This window comes from Salvia hispanica, chromosome 6 (assembly GCF_029641045.1).
Source record: "Salvia hispanica isolate PSC_SH4W2 chromosome 6, Shi_PSC_v1, whole genome shotgun sequence".
In the NCBI taxonomy this organism is placed as follows: Eukaryota; Viridiplantae; Streptophyta; class Magnoliopsida; order Lamiales; family Lamiaceae; genus Salvia; species Salvia hispanica.
In genome coordinates this window covers 18703894-18711030 of record NC_142697.1, presented here as the reverse complement: position 1 = coordinate 18711030, position 7137 = coordinate 18703894, and positions in this window count along the sequence as shown.

The following is a 7137-nucleotide window of genomic DNA, read 5'->3' as shown; positions in this document are numbered from 1 at the left end:
GGAGAGAGAAAATAAAAAGTAAAGTGTTTTCTAATTTAAAATCAAATCGGGTCAAAAATAGTGATTTCATTAAACCATTCAAACTAAATCATAACACATTTCCCATTTATTTTTTTTAAAGTAGACTTTCTCCCTTTCTTATTGGGTTTTTGGCTTTTAAAACCATAAACTTTGCCCGAATTCTGGTTTTTCCCATAAACTTTCAAATTTGTTTTTGAAACCACGAACTTTTGATTTGTTTGCTATTTTCCAACCCGACCCAAATACCAAATCTCCGGTGCAAAATTGTCCAATGTGGACAATTGAAAACATGACTTGGAAACTGATTTTTTGACCGTGAAATAACACAATTTTCTGAATTAAAACTTAAAATTAAATAAGTAATCTTCAAAGAAAATTTCTGGAGCAGAAATCTGCTATTCTGGAGCTCTTTCAATCTGCAAAAAATTTAAGAAATAATCATCAATGAATTTCTGGATATGCAATCAACAATTCTTGAGATACTCCTTCACCGAGAGCTCTTCAATCTGCAATTCATGCTGCCAAATCTCTTTCTCAGCTCTGCCTCAATTCTCTCTCACAGACGCGGCGCAGCTTTGCTGCATCCGTCGAATTGAAGGTAGCTTGAGCGATCAGATGCAGCCACCACCGTTCCCATCTTCACCGGGGATCTTATGTCTAGTCTCCGTTCTCGTCTAGCTCCGGTTCAATTCACGCTGTCACCTGTTCAATTTCATCTCGTGAAGATCCGCTGCCGGCATTACTGCTGCTGCCCTTGTGTCGCTTCCACCAGCTCATCACCGATACTCAAATCTTCGCCGGCCACCTCGGCACCGTGCAACTCGCCTCCGTCTCCGTCGAGAACTCCATCATCTCAGGGGAGAATGCCGATCTCCCCTCTCCATCTCTCTTCTCCTTCTTGAAACCATCTCCGTCTGTCTCTGCCGCCTTGCATCGGGTTGCTGGTTTCGTAGACGGCGCCGCTGATGATGCAGCTAAGGCGGTCGAGATCGGAGTAGTTGAGGGGAGAGGAAGGGGGTGGCGGCGCTGAAATTTGGGGAGGCCTAGAGGGAATATGGCAAAGATGAAGGATTAGAAATGGGTATTCATTAAAGATGAAGGGTGGAAAAAGTGAATATGACAAAATTGAATAAGACATGTGGCATTGCCAAATAGGATATCACTTGTGATTTTATTGCCAAATAGGATTGAAAATGACACATAGACCAGTCGGGTTTCACCTGTGACCCGCCTTGGGAAGAACCAAACGAATCAAAAGTTCGTGAATTTAAAAACAAATTTCAAAGTTGGTGGAAAAAACCGGAATTCGGACAAAGTTTATGGTTTTTAAAGCCAAAAACCCTATTTAATTTAGAATAAAAATTCATTTAGTTTGTAATTTACATTTTATCATAACGTAAGCATAATACACTACAATAAAAAAAGGTGAGGATACTTTTTAATGCTATTAAGGACACCATAAATAGAGGTGTCCTAAGAAGTAAAAGATTAAGATAATTTTTGTCATCAACTTAAAGATGCTTTCATTTGCGTCCTAAATTATAGGGGAGTGATTTTTAAAATAAGTTAAGACAATAGTAATTTCGTCTCAATTGTTTTGTCATTCAAAAGATAAGTTTTGTAGTGATAATATCTTAGGCTCTAATCTTTCAAATTATTTCACATGTTTGCCACAAAATTAGATTTGGTTTTGCCTAGTTAGAGCATCCTTAAACCCGTCTCGGATCCAAGCTCCAAGTCCCCTTCACGTCATCATTCCCCTAATTTTCTGCAACATACCACAACTCCTAAGTAGGCTCATCCGGGCCCCAACTACTAAATTGCACTATTCACAACTACTACAACTTATTCCACTCGTAAAATAAAAAACGTTGAACAATTAAAACACGAAAAATTCATTGTTATGGGTGTTTAAAAAAAATTACCTACCCTAGAAATTATCCCCCCCACCCAAAAAAAACCAAATAAACAAGAGAATAGAGAGCTAGAAATTGTTGAAAAATGTTGAAGAAATGGCATATAGATAGGCAAAAAAACCAAAACAATTAAAAAAACTGGATAGGAGTTCCGGGTCTGGCCCGAACATCCCATAACCCTAGGCCGGGCCGCAACCATGCGCCAGAAGCCTCCAACGCCGGGTCGAAATGCAACCGGGTACGGTCCTTGGACTCTCCCCTGTCCTCAGGCGCGACCTGAGCCGCAACTCCTTCCCCTCCAACGCTGTAGGCCGCGTGCCAGGACCCAGGTGCGATCTGCCCGCGGCATTAATGATGCTCTTACCACTCCGATTTCATTAGTTTATAGTATCATCTTATTAGCTAAGTTCATACATATGAAATTTACAAAATGCGTCATTATTTGTTAATTGATTTCATTTCCCCTTTTAAAATTTGAGTCCTGCATCTTTTATTAAGTGAAATAATTTATTAAAATAGCGAGAATATTATTATCATTATAAATTACTAGTAATATTAGTAGTGGAGTACTGATTTGATGGAGCCGCGAAGCACCGAATAAAAGCCACATATTCAACTTTCCAATCTATTTTAGCCTCCCCCGCCAAGTCAGAATAAAGAGAATCACTCATATTTATGCGGTGGAATCCAGGCTGGCACTATTGTACGGTCCAAGAATCTATTGGGGCTGGCGTACGTACGCCTGCACCACCTGACCCACTCGTGACATGTCAAATGCATTGGATCCGCCACGTGTGCGATTCTAGTTGGGTGGGTGCAGCCTACCGCCAGTCAATGTTCTGTACCGTGCATACTAGATATTTTGATGAGCAGCAGCCGTGGTTTGTGAATTTGCTACAAATGCTGAAGCCAAGGTTTCTGGTTTAGGGTACATATGATTTTAGATTCTTGTATTTCGGAATCATTTGTGCCAATAATGTCTTCTTTTTTTTGTCAATACCAAAAAAACTTTATGAAAACTTGGTCAAGAAATATCAATCGCGAGGAGTGGGCTGAAATCCCTCCAATTTTGCAACCTTCTATAGTTATATCCTGTTAAACATGTGTTGTGGCAAAAATATTTTCTGTTGATATTTTTATGAATGCACTGACATTCAAAAATATTAAATCAAGACCGTTGGTTTTTAGATCTTTTGACTAGTTGTTATCACGATGATATTATCACCGTAGGACTATGGAAATGTATTTGTTACGGGAATATATCAAGGACATATTGATTAGATATGGCATAGCAAGAATTGAGGGTGATTGATGCATCTTTCGTAATTAGAAATCGAGTCTCTTGAATATATTATGTTCAGCTGCAAAATTTCAAATTAATTGTGGCACCATTGTTATGATAGATGAAACATATCCATGTGCCTACCCAAGGACCCGATAGCGCGTTTCCTTTCTTGATTGGACACCCTCTCCAAAAATCTAATAAGAAGGTATGGATCTCTATGTTTAATATCATATCTTGGACAATCTGGAACGTATGAAAATAAAAATGACTTTACAAAGATTTTGGCAAATTACGTTGGGAACAGAAGTAGGTGTTCAAAACTCCCCACAACATAGCTATCGATCGATCAAGTGAACAATATCATTTTGGTGTGAAGATTTATACCAGGTATGTGTCCATGGTTCCCAACCTTGCGCTATGGTCTTTGTTTTGGAATAATTGAATGAATATCTCTATGATGATTAATCAATAACAACACATAAGAAACATAAATCATATTCCCTTCTTCCCACAAGAGTATGCACTCTTCGTCGGGTAATGGTTTTAATGTACAATTAATAAAATAAGAAAGACGTAGAAAGAAAAAAGTAATTAAATTATTATTTCCCTCGTCCACAATAAGAGACACATTTCATTTTTACCATAAATATTAAGTAGGGCTCACATTCCACTAACTCACTTCACTCGCATTCTATTATAAAACCAATATAAAAAATTGACCTCATATTTCACTAACTTTTCTAACTCATTATTTACATTTATTAATACCTGTCAAAATGTGTCTTTTATTGCGGAACGATGGGATTAATTGTGGAGTACTAGATAATGGGCCACACCTCTAATTAGAGAAAAGTATCATGAATTAAAAAGTGTATACCCTAATGGGACGGAGGAAAGTAAAATGTAAGCGTACATTGATCTATATATAATTGAATTGTGGAATTGCTTACAGCGATTATAGACTTTCCAAACAATCTGAAACGTTCTTCGTGATACGTTGTAGAGAGAATAAACAAATATCGAATCGTTTGGCTTCTAGGGACCATTATATTCAACGTAAGACTCTTTATATTCTATTCGAAATTCGAATTGATGTAATTTTTTGTTTTGATTTTTGTTATTTGACTTTGGACTGTTTATCTTAAACATTTGCTTGCCACATGCGGAGCCTTTTTCTATAAATTAAAAAAATGTTACGGAAATGTGTAGGTGGACGAAACAAAATCACATATAAATCTCAACAATTTAGCAGAAATGTTACATAGGTGGACTAAACAATCGTAAATCACTCTTACAACTATACAATTTAGCATAACTCAACTACTTTTATAAGTAAAAAAGCATCACTAACTATTTACAGTTTTACATTAAACTCAAACATATTTTAAGTATAACTGTCATGATAAATTTATTTATATTCTAATTATTTATACTAAATTCAAATTTAAAAGAATATTCTCTATATTATATATTTTTTACTCACATAATTCTTATAAAAAATTTTGATTTTTGCTTAATATAATTTAAAATAGGTACTCCCTCCGTCCCGGCTAAGATAACACATTGCTTAACCGGCACGGGATTTTAGGAGTTATTGGTTAAAGTGTTTAATTGAAGAGAGAGAAGGTGAGTGTAAGTATTAAAGTAGAGAGATAAAGAAAGATGAATATTTTAATAGGAATGAGAAAAAGTGGTTGAGTGTATTAATTGGAGAGAGAAAGTTACCAAAAAATGAAATGTGTCATCTTAGTTGGGACAAACTAAAAAGGAAAACGTGTCATCTTAAGCGGGACGGAGGGACTACTATATTTTACTCAAAAACCAAAAATGAGATTGATTTTGGAGCTAGTTCTTATTATATTTTAGATTTTAGTATATTATTGAAAATGGTTTAACCGAGGATGCACTATAAGGCCATCCACAACGCTATCTCGCATTCATTCTTTAACCATCTCATCCCTTAACTATTCATGGGTCTCAATGTACTTTTCAACCCATCTCTTAACTAAGAGACAACACTTGCATCCCTCCATCTCTTAACCATCTCATCCCTTAACTATTCATTCAATTTCATTTTTTATTTTTAATTCCAATAAATTCAATTAATAAAAACACACGTCATTAAATAAAATAAAAATGACAATTTAAAGGCCTAAAAATAAAAAAATACATAATTAAAAATCCTAAAAACAATTAAAAATATATAATTAAAATACTCTAAATTAAATTATAAAAACTACTCCACAGGCGAATCATCCCCCGAAGTCGACGGTGCACCCAAGTTAGATCGAGCCCGAATACCAAGTTGAGCTTTCATATGTGCAATTCCGTCCATATGGGCTTCAAATGGGGAGGACATTTTTTAAGTGTCAGCCATCGTGGCGACCAAGTACATGGACATTAGGGTGTTCGAACTGGAGCCCGAGCTCAAGCCCGCCTGGCTTGATTTGCCGCGGCCCCTCTCCCTCTCCCCCTCGCTCTAGCCGCCTTCGCCGCCTTGGTCCCTTGGGGCCGACGTCGTGAACCGGAAGACCCCCCTGCACCATCGGTTGGCGTGCCCTCTTGTGAGGTGTTGCCTTCGCCGCCATTACTAGACGAGTAGTGGCCACGCGTCGTGTGCTTCGTGCGTTTCGAGCCCGAGCCCGACTCGACACCGCCTGCCCACCTTTCAAGGTGGTGGACGTGCGACCAAACTTCGACATGCTTGAAATCTTTACCGATGTTGTCTTTGAAGACCCGCAACGCCGCTCTCAGAATGTCAGCTCTACTGGCTCCGCTTTGGTAATTCGCCTCTTCTGCCCTGTATATCGCGCAAAAGTTTTTAACATCTTTGTCGCATCGGTCCCAATCTGCGGAGCATGTTGCGGGCAAAGGTCTTCTTCGGCCTTCGTGCGTTGTAAACTTCGGTGACTTTTTTCCAAAAACACAAGTTGGTTTGTTGATTCCCGACGACAGGTTCGTACGAGACGTTGATCCAAGCGTCGTACAGAGCCAACATCTCCTTTTGGCTATATGGATGACGAACGCCCTCTTCCTCCTCTTCATCCTTGGCATTGACGCCGATCCTGGCGGAGCCTCCACCTATCGGCCGGTATTCCAAAGTGCGTTCATCTGGAAAATTCTTCGGAATTTGGGATAGTCCCGGCGATTGCCCATACCTCTGGGGGGGGGGGGGACAATAGTATGCATCAACATCAAAATGTGGTGTTTGGTACGCCGGCGGAGTCGTCGAGCCTTGGGTGCCCGGCGACGAACCGGGAGTACCCAAAACGTTGTACATGCTCGCTCAATCGCCAAACGAGTTCAAGTCAAACCCGCCAGAGCTCCGCGAGCCGCCGCCGCTGGAGTTTCAATCGCCGGACATTTTTTCAACAATTGGAGAGAAAAGAATAGATAAGTATAGTGTTTGTGTGTAAAATGGAGAATGAAAGAGGAATGGAATATTTATAGAATAATAATAAATAAATAAATTGAATATTCGACCGTTTGGAACGGTCAAATGACCGTTAAAATTTTTTTAAATTTTTTTTTCGAAATTTCGAATTTTTTTTAAAAACTAAAAAATTATGACGTCATAATTCGACGCCCACTCGCGGGCCGGCGAGTGGGCGTCACGCCATTCACCAGCGCGCGTGGCGAGACAGCTCGAGACCGGCCTCTTCTGCGCGCGACACGCGACGAGACGTCCCGTCTCGTCGAGACGAGTTCTGTGTTGCAACGCGGTCTCGCCGCCGTCTCGTCTCGCTGGGACGAGACCGAGACGGTGGCGAGCTGCGCTGCGGATACCCTTACTTGAGTATAAAATTAAGATTGGAATCATTTCAATTAATCAATAAGTTAGTCAGTAACTCTTATAACATTTTCGTAACAGAATACATCAATAATCTACTAAACCTATCATCGAATTTTATTAAT